The sequence below is a fragment of the Lactuca virosa genome, chromosome 7 (assembly GCF_052849685.1).
Source record: "Lactuca virosa cultivar CGN04683 chromosome 7, Lactuca_virosa_CGN04683_v6, whole genome shotgun sequence".
In the NCBI taxonomy this organism is placed as follows: domain Eukaryota; kingdom Viridiplantae; phylum Streptophyta; class Magnoliopsida; order Asterales; family Asteraceae; genus Lactuca; species Lactuca virosa.
The window spans coordinates 10,476,778-10,486,975 of NC_136432.1; the positions used below are offsets into that span (position 1 = coordinate 10,476,778).

Genomic DNA, 10,198 nt, shown 5'->3' on the forward strand with positions numbered 1-10,198 from the left:
AATTGTCAACTTGTCAACAAAGGGTATTTTGGTGTTATTTATTTTTGTTAACCAGATTCTTAACCAAGTTCAAAATATATTAATAAGTCACCGGTAAATACTTACAACAACACATTTTCGTTTTATGATGACTATTCTTTAACTTTAGACATACAGTAGCACGAAAACAATGACCATTATATAATCATAGTCATACATTCAATGATCATACTATAATTATATTGATCACAAATTATTTTTCTTTTATAACTAGATTTACCTATAGACACACATAATAATTTTAACTATAACCAAATGCCACTTACACTCACAATTTTTTTTCAAGACAATTCATCGTATTTTGACACACATAATAAAAGGTACATGACCATAAATAACCAATACTAACTTGTTTTCTTTTCTTGCGTTAACTAAGTACAACTAGTACAGAACCCCCTATGGACACACAAATGTTTAGTGTGACCATATGTATCACATTTTAGCTACTTTGTTTGTTATGTGGCTAAAAAGGCATCAGGTTATAGACACACATACAACTGACTCATGTCATAATATGTTTATCTATTGTCTCTCATAAAAAAAGTATGACAATCGTAATCGATACCTGTGGCTGATTGTGACCTGCGGCCTCAGTGTTCGAGTGTGACTAATATTTGTCACATTTGGTATAATTAAGTGTGGTTAAAGTTTTGATTATCTATATAATGGCCACATAAACTAATTTAAATGTATCCAAAAACAGTCTCTAAATTTTTTTAGTGACCTTTGGCCACACTTTTAATAAAAACTGTCACAGGCCGTTTTTCGGAAAGTGTGACCGTAGGTCTTTTTTGTACTAGTGTATATAGTTTACAAAGTACGGTGTCTTAACGAGGAAAAGGTTAGAAGTACAATGTTGTAATCAGAAAAAAATGACACGGAAAGGTAAAATTATTGTTTTTCATTCAACATAATATTTAAGATGCTCCAATCAAACAATATGTTATAAATTCGGACCCCCTAACATCTCTTAAAAATTCAAATCCTCCAAAAAAAAAATCTTCTTTAGTTTGCTAAAATTTGTAATTTTGTGGGCAATATAATATCAATCACATCTTTATTCGGGACCATCGTTGGGTCCAAGTGACCCTCCACGCATGTAGGCACCAGTATCACCCATACAAGAATATGCGAATTTTACAAAAGGCCTACTTTTTCCCTTTTAACTTTATTACTATTTATTAACTATCTTTTTTCTGCTGATTAACCTTGATAATAACTATAAACTATAGGTTTCACTTTCAGTATTAAATTTGGGATGTAAAATTTTGAAAATTATGCATCTACAATTCATTATGTTTTATCCCATAGTTTATAAAGTCTTTTATTATAAAAACATATACCGTACCAACATGTATTAAACAAATGAGCTTATAAGTTATAAGTCTAGAAAAACAGCCTAAATTTACATAACCAAATCACAATATTTAACCGATATTAATAGTGGACTCGTAATTAACAAATATCATTAATAGTTGGAAGAACAGAAATGCGACGAACATTCTAGTTAGAGTTTAGACAGATCCGAAAATGAACGTATCTCGTATTTGTTTGATCACTATCTATAAAAAGTAGCCATACATAGTTCTTGACTTTTATACCGAAAACAAAGTACATATTTAATTGGATATGGTAGAAGGTGCTAACAAATGTAACAGCGTACATATATAATTGCATATGGTACAAGTTGCTAATTCTTGAAGATAACCCAACGATATACCTTACCTAAAATAATAAAGATAAAAACAAAAGATAAAAGAAAATTAGCCAACGGGCAACTCTTACGTGTCAAAACCCCAGAAAGTATCATAATGCCGTCCCGATTCAGCCACGTGGCAGACTGTGTTGCGTATGCTCCGCTGGTGTGGTCCATCATAAACTGGGCCCCTCGTTAATGCCGCATAAATCGACGGTTTTCTATGTCAAATGGCCCACTAAATGGACCCACTCTCCACCTTCATTAAGCTTAAGTGGGGGCCACTCATGCACCATGACTTTGAGTCCACCACATTAACCCTGGACCCATCTACACCTAAGACCTGCCCACTTTGTGGGCCCCACTTTACACGTAATCATCTTCACTCACGTGTTCACGTTCTTGACGATAATGGAAGGGAAATGAAAGAAAGAAGAGGTCTGGTTATTGCTCGGAAGGTGTTCCATGGTTTACCTGAATGAACGAAAACTCCTTTCTTTCGTGAAGATTCATCGGAAAATCTGTGAAAGATTGAGTATTTGTGGTAGTTGTAGTTGCCGAGGCGGAGGTAGTGGTTGTGAAATGTGTTGTGTTAATTGGTGTTGGACTGTTGGTTTTTGGTCATCGGAGGTAATGAATGAGATTGGTGTGGCGGAGATGTTAAGAAATGGAGTTGTAGAAGGCTGAAACGCCCAAAACGCGGCGGTTCCGTTGTAGGGTATGGCCCATACCGGGATGAAAGATTGAGGTTGTGCGGTTGTTGTCATGAGAGGAGCGAGAACGGAGGTGGTAACCGTGGTTGGAGTGTTTTCGTTTCGGTTTATGTCGAAATCAGAAGGGAGTTTTCGTTTATTTGGGATTGAGGTGTTGGTGGCGGCGGCGGCGGAGGTGACGGTGCTGATGGTGTTGGTGGGGATTTTGAGGGTACCGTTGACTGACATAGCAATGGCCGGAATGGTACCGGTGCCAGTGGCGGCAATAATGGAGGGCTCAGCGTGCTGTAAAAGCCACTGGATTGTTTCTCCGTCGGACTTGTGGCCAAGTTCTCTGGTCAGCTGAAATATCCGTGCGGCGCAGGTGGCCGGCATTCGGATCCTTCTCCCCCTACCCTCCACTTTTGTGTGGCGGTCCTTGGTGGACGACCTCCTTGGCGGCGGAGGTGGAGGTGTGGTAAATACCTTTTCGTCCGATAAAGGTTCTTTCTTCAATGGAATCAAGGAAAGCCCATGTGGGGAAGCAGCTGTTTTGGATGGGTTAGGTGGTGGTGGTGGCGGATGGGCTGCGGACGGCGGCGATGGTGAGTTCATGATATCGGAGACGAAAATGGAGAAGAATTAGAAATGGGTTTGCTTTGAATTATTCTCTGAAATCAAGAAAGAGAGATGGGGATTGAGTAAATGATGGTGAAAACAGGGCCCCAGGATTTGGACCACCATACACATTACAAGGCAACTTCTTAAAGTTTTGCGTGAGGGCAAATGGTACGAAAGGTGTTCCGATGAAATGGCGGACCCACATTTTGCACTCATTTGCCGTAAGATAGTGTTACTTAGAATGTGGTAGAAAAATGTTAAAACGTGACATTTAAAGACGTTGTTGATAGTGTTACATTTCATACTTATTCATTATTACGAGAGTTAATTGCAACTCTCCCTTTGTATCAAAACTTATTATTTCCTTCAAGATATTTCATTATATGCAATTGGGCATTGTTGGTCCTAGAGTGTATCTTTATGGCAAGTTTCGTCCTTGGCACTCATGTTATGTACCCATGATGCAAATAGGGGTGAATGTTGGTTAGGGATGAGCGTGGGACGGAACAGGTACCGAACCGTCCCGTTCCCGATTTCCCGAATACCGAATTTGATCGAAAGTTAATCCCGAGTACCGAACCGAAATAACATCACCGGTACCGGTACCGGGAATGGTACCGGTACTCGGTACTAGTACCGGTACCGGCGGTACCGATTCCCGAATTTCATGTATTTGGAGTACCAAGTACCATCCCGTATTTTTAAATTCGGTACGGTTCAGTACTGGTTCCGGTACGGTACCGGTACTGGATCGGGATTTGGGACAAACTGTTCATCCCTAATGTTGGTGGAGACTATGATCCTTGTCACAACACCCAAACTCATATTCTCACACCAATCCCAATATGTCACACCCCCAAACCTAGACGGCGGAAACGTTCGGGGGTGGATGACGTCATGTAATGTATCATAACAATTGCATCATAGTAATCAAAGTAAACACAACCATTACATTGAATATATACAAAGCTTTTACATCAATTGATTCATAGTTGTATACATCAAAAGTATAACAAAAAGCAAAAGAACGTCACTCTATCTGTTCCGTCTTCTCAAAGCGTGTTGATGTACCTGTTTATTGATTTCCTGAGAATACAAGCGGTTTTAAAAGAGCATCAGCATAAAGCTGGTGAGTTCATAAGCATGTTTTTGTATTGAAAGCCTGTCTTTGAATCAGTAAAAATGTATGTATGTTTCTCAAGAAAATCCGATATTTTCTTAGTAGTGAAAAGTAGTCTTAAACCCTAAGACCCAAAATGTATGTTCGATACTGAATTCTGTAATTGTATATGAAAATCCCTGGTTACCACCAGCAAAGTAATGTTCTGTTATGAAAACCTTGGCTACTACAAGTATGTATAGAATGTTTTTGTATGAAAACCCTGGCTACCACCAGTATGTATAGAATGTTCTTGTATGAAAACGCTGGCTACCACCACTAATGTATAGTAGTTTTATGAACAAATTACTGAAATCGTCCCTGTGGTTTGGTTAAAATTGCGCGTTTGTCCCTAACTTTTATTTTGCACTCGGACCATCCTTACTGTTTGATTTTGTTGCGTTGTTGGTCCCTCGTAAACATAAAAAGACTATAATACCCTTTATATTTATTTTTTCACTTTTTTTTAGTTTTTTGATATTATTTATTAATTATTAAAAGATGTATTAATATAGTAGGTCCCACCATCACCATCACCACCACCTACTATCATCAAAAACCCACCAGCTACCAGAAAACACCACCGATGACCACTAGTCACCAGCTGCCAACCCCTCACCCATCACCTCCGATAACCAACACCACCACCCACCTATTCTGGCAACACCACCACCCGCCTATTCAGTCCGCCCACATCATCGATTTCATCAGGTGACACCCCATTTACATCCAACAACCACCATGTTCACCTCCGACAATAACTAGCATTCACTTCCTGCAACCACAATTGATCGTCACCTTGACCAAATCAAAATCAAACCAAAACCATGATCAAAACACATAAATCAAAACCAAACAAAGATCAAATTCTGAAATTAAAACCTAGCTAAAGTCAAATCCTGAAACCGTAAAATCAGAACATAAACGGAAACCAAAATCAAATCCGAAAATTATAACCTAAATGTAAACCTAACCTAAAATCGGTGATGAAATCCCAAAAATCAAATCGAAAAACAAATGGAGTCAAATTCTTGTATTTGAAATCGATGACGTCGCCGGATTAAACACATTGGGATTAATCAGAAAATGAAACACCTCACCAGATATCCCAAAAATCAAAGACCAATTTTCCAGATGATGAAATCGATTTTTCCAGGTGAAATCCACGTGGTCAGCGGAACAAGAAGAAATTGGATTAGACGGGAACGTGCGAAGGCGAAGAAGAACAATAGAGTTATAGGTTTTCGGTGGCTTTACAGTTGCAGGTTTCCGGAGGCGTTAGGGTTGCAGGTTTCCAACATCTTTACAGTTACAGGTTTCAGGCATTAAGGTTATAGTCATCTGGAGGAGCTGTTCACATGATGGCTAATGGAGGTTGCGACTTTCGGGATGAGAAGGCTCTGATGGGGAGTTGAGGTGAAGATCGTTGATTTAAGGTGGGATTCAGAGGGAGAGAGGTATATCTTGAAGCCTTGAACTACGATCGATATCTTCAAGTTACAGAGGGGAATGGGTAGACTGGGGGTGGTGGGGACGTGTGGAGCCCAACCTTTTTAACAATCTATAAAATACTTTTAATAATCTTTAAGAGTTTTTTAAATAGAAATAAAAAATAGTAAGGGTATAATAGTCTTTTTATGTCGAGTAGGGACGAAAAACGTAACAAAAAGAAACTATAGGGATGGTCCGAGTGCAAAATAAAAGTTAGGGACAAATGCGCAATTTTAACCAAACCACAGGGACGATTTCAGTAATTTGTTCTAGTTTTATTACTTAGAATAAAACCATGTATTTGTATCCCTGGGATCCTCCAGAGTAATGTATGATAGTTCTATTAATTAAAATAAAACTATTTGAAGAATTGAAATTCCGTAAACAAATGGTTAGTTTATATTGTTGTGAGTTCGTATAACCATACTTGATATGACTAGTGACCTCTACGACGTTCTTCAGGCGTCGGCCGATATGACATTTGTCACCCCAGGCATGCCTGCCTAACCGTAGCTAGCGGTTCAGGTGTGGGATTTTCAGTCCCGAATAGATCTATTCACAAATCGTTAGGCTAATCCATTGACGGTTCAAGTAAAAAAAAATCTCCATACCTTACGGATACTCGTTTAGTGAAAAATGTCATTTTTTTTAACTCTGAAAAATATAAATAAACAATAATAACGACAATTAGAATGTTTAATTGTTCATACTTCATTATTATAGCCAACAAAATTAAAAAGATGATTACAACATCCTCATGTGAGTTTTTTTGGAAACAGCAAATGAATTAACGGAGCCTACGCGTACTTTTAAACGTGCACCCCAGGTTCAAGCTCCGCAAAGCGGACAAAACCAGCCTCTGACGGGATTTCCATGGAAAATTCCCCCACAAGAAGCAATTAAAGAGGATTTATGGAGTCCCTCATGTGAGTTAAGAAACTAAAATAAAAATAAATTTCATTCTCGTGTTCTTGTAAAAAAAAAATCTTTGATCTTCATCGCTATCACCATCATATCTTCATAAACTAAGTATCAAAATCCATAAAAGCTTGGATTGTTTTATCATCTCTTATAACTTCAAACTTTGCAATATTTTTTTCTCTATTTAAATGTTTATCCATCAATAAATAAATAAGCAAAGATAAGTAGTATTTGTATGTTTAAGAAAAGTAAATAAAATAAAATATAAAAAAGTTATAATATAGAGAACCATGCCTACTTTCTCGTCTATAGCTAATATTGTGCACAAATTAACATTTCCAATGTATCAAGATGAAGCTCATAACGATGAAGAGTGGCATGTCTTCCGCCAACACTAAAGAGCGATTCAGAAGCAATTTTAGACACTAGTATAGCCAAAAATCTCTAACAATTTGTTACATAGTATGATATTTAAGACCATTAGTCATGAAAGAGGATGAAGGAACTGTAGACGCTAGTATAGCCAAAACATCTCTAACAACTTGTTATAGAGTATGATATTTAAGACCATTGGGCATGAAAGAGGATGAAGGAAACTTTTGCAGGATTATCCTAAGTCGAGTACACACGAAGAGATCTAATAGGAGTAAAACGTCACTTGTTTGCTATAAAACTGCTATAATTAGATCCCTTTAAAATAAGTGATTCATAACCCACCATAAGTGCATATCTTATACATTTTAACAAATGAAGGTTCCTAAAAGTGATCAAGCATTTCATAAAAGTGGGAAAGTTGCATAGACACAGGAACCAAGCAACCAAAAAATGGATCATAAAAGTGTATTGTGATAAGCAATTAAAGGTATTCTAGAGGTGAGAAGAAAGAGTAGAAGAAACCAAAATGATTATGAAGTGATTATAGAAACTTAAATGAAATACTATAATAAAATTCATTGAAAAGAAGAAAAGGAAATCTCGTTGTTCTATTTTTTTTATGTTTTTGTACTATTTTTCTTGAATTTTCTAGAACTACACCTTCAATCGTTAGGTTCAGTTTTGTTTTTAACAAACTTTAGAACCAAGCGAAATAAATTTTCTGGAATTTCACCATTTATTTGACTTGCTAAAATAACCTAAACAATATTTTACAAGGCTAAACAAAAGATCAAACTAACAAATGTTGTCAATGTTCAAAACACAAATTGGAAAGACATGATTGAAACACAAAAGAATGAACATCAAATAGACAAGACAAGTTTTTGTCTCATCATTGGAAGATCAGGTATGGTCAATGACTCACATGCAAGTGTATTGGTCATGAAAGAGGATGAAGGAAACTTCTATAGGATTATCCTAAGCCGACTACACACAAATGAGATCTAATAGTGGTAAAACCATCATTTACTTGTTATAATCAGATCCTTTTAGAATAAATGATTCATAACACACCATATATGTGTTGGATTAGATGTATAAGCCAATAACTAAATTAGTATAATCTTGAATTATTAGAAAAGTCATTTTGGGTTGTCTTCAAACCTAGTAATTTAATAGAATGACGTTTAGAGAGAGAAACTGATTTATTAATTTATTACTATGTATATGATTAATAAATTAATTGGAAATCAAAATGGATTTATTAATATGTTATGGAAATAATATATTAATTAGAAATTGTATTATTTAACTAGTAATTAATCAGAGTTTAATTAGAATTAAATTTGGGATTAATTGGATTAATTAAAAGTGTAGGATTATTTGGTTATTTATTGAAAGTTGAAGCGGGAAGGCTCTAGAACCTCCTGGAAAGAGGTGGACGAAAATTAGCTAGGGCAAGCCTATACTTTTCATCCAAGGGTGCTTGGATAAGAAGATAAGGCAGCTTGATTATTAAATTAATTAATCCAGGCCTTATCCCATAAACCATTGCTTTGGCCCCAAGTTTCCTTCAACTATATAAAGACCTCCATAACCTTCATATTTCAATCATCCCTTCTCAATAACCAAAGGCCAAAATTTTGAGCTCCCCTCTCCTCTCTCTTTAAGCCTCCTTGTTATTAGGGTTGGCTATGGACCATCAGAGATACGAGATTTATGATGCTAGCTTCCAAGTAATTTCAAGAAAGGTTTTGATTTTATTATCTACTAGCATAATCAAAAGGTATATTTTCTATACCCTGTTATGATTTTTGAAAATCATGGGGTTCTTGTAGGGTTCTTGATATTCAAATTGATTATTGCATTCAATAGTGAAAACTTAGATCCTTAGGGTGTATGCAAACTTAAGGTTTTATTTTTCTGCCCAAAATTATATTTTGTTATGTATAAAACCCATCAGCGATATTAGAGCATATATTTTCAATTGAATTTCATAATTGTTGAATAGTTCAAGATTAGGGTTTATAGAAATTAAACCCTGGGGGATCAAGATTTCGATTTGGGCTAGGGTTCTTGAAACCCTAGCCTCCACCCCATTTTTCGAAATTCCTAGGGTTTCCTTATTTGATAATTATTGCTTTTAAATTGTTTAAATTAAGATAATTAAATAAAATTGGATAACCCTTATCCCCTTAAATTTTCGAAAAATCTAGTTGGGAAGGGATTATGATTAAACTTAAATTAATTAATTAATTGTTAATAGTAAATAATTATTTAATCCTTATAAGATTTAAATTAATTTAGTTAATTTTTAATTAAAAATAAAGATTAAATCTTTTTCGTTTACTTTAAATTAAATTAATTTTTTAATTTTTAAAATTTAAGTTAAATCTTAATTTCGAAAATTTAATTTAAACATAATATTTTGAATAATTTTAAAATACACCTTATACTATATGTAAAATTAAATGTTTAATAATTACTATATATAAGAATAAGTCAATCAAATCAATAGTAGGCCTCATTCACGAAACCATGCTATAAAGAAGGTATAAGAAAATTGTTTATAAAAATGGTCGTTGAATGAGTGTTCACTCTCACCCACCACTCTCCTGTGTGGTGGAGGGTCGTTAGCCTAACAGGTTTGATAAGACATAATTTCATTAATAAGTATAATACTATAAAAGTAACAAAACCTTTTATAAAATCTCACTCTTAGTTACTTTAGGAAAATGTGAAAAGTATGTTAATCCATAAAATTGCACATTATACTATACAGTAGTTAGCGGGGTGCGTGTGGTTAACCAACACATTAAAATGAAATGATAAATGACATCGAGAGTTTCAAGCATATTTGTATGGGTATTCACATCTTGTTTGTGATCCTCGGTATCCCAGTAACAAATAGAAGTGTAACATCTTGATTTCCAGGATAGAGGAAGAAGATAAGATCATCTTGGAGGAGTGGAACTCTTTGGATCCAAAATAGCAACATTATTTGGCATCATTTGGAGGTAAAAAGCTTTGAACTTGACTAAGAGTTGATTAGATATTGTTTAGCCATGAAATAGTGTTCTTCTGGTCCTATAAGCTTGGTATTATAGGTATGGATTACTATAATACATATAATTTGTCCTTTCATATGTTTTGGAGTATTTAGAAGCATAAAAATGTGATCTTGATTGTTAGTTTCCTTCCATG

The 10,198-nt window shown here is 35.3% G+C and overlaps 1 pseudogene; it reads right to left on the minus strand.

Moving 5' to 3' along the window:
* Positions 1-1,679: 1,679 nt before the first annotated feature.
* On the minus strand, positions 1,680-3,217 carry LOC145125616 (transcription factor TCP9-like; annotated as a pseudogene).
* Between the last annotated feature and the right edge of the window lie 6,981 nt (positions 3,218-10,198).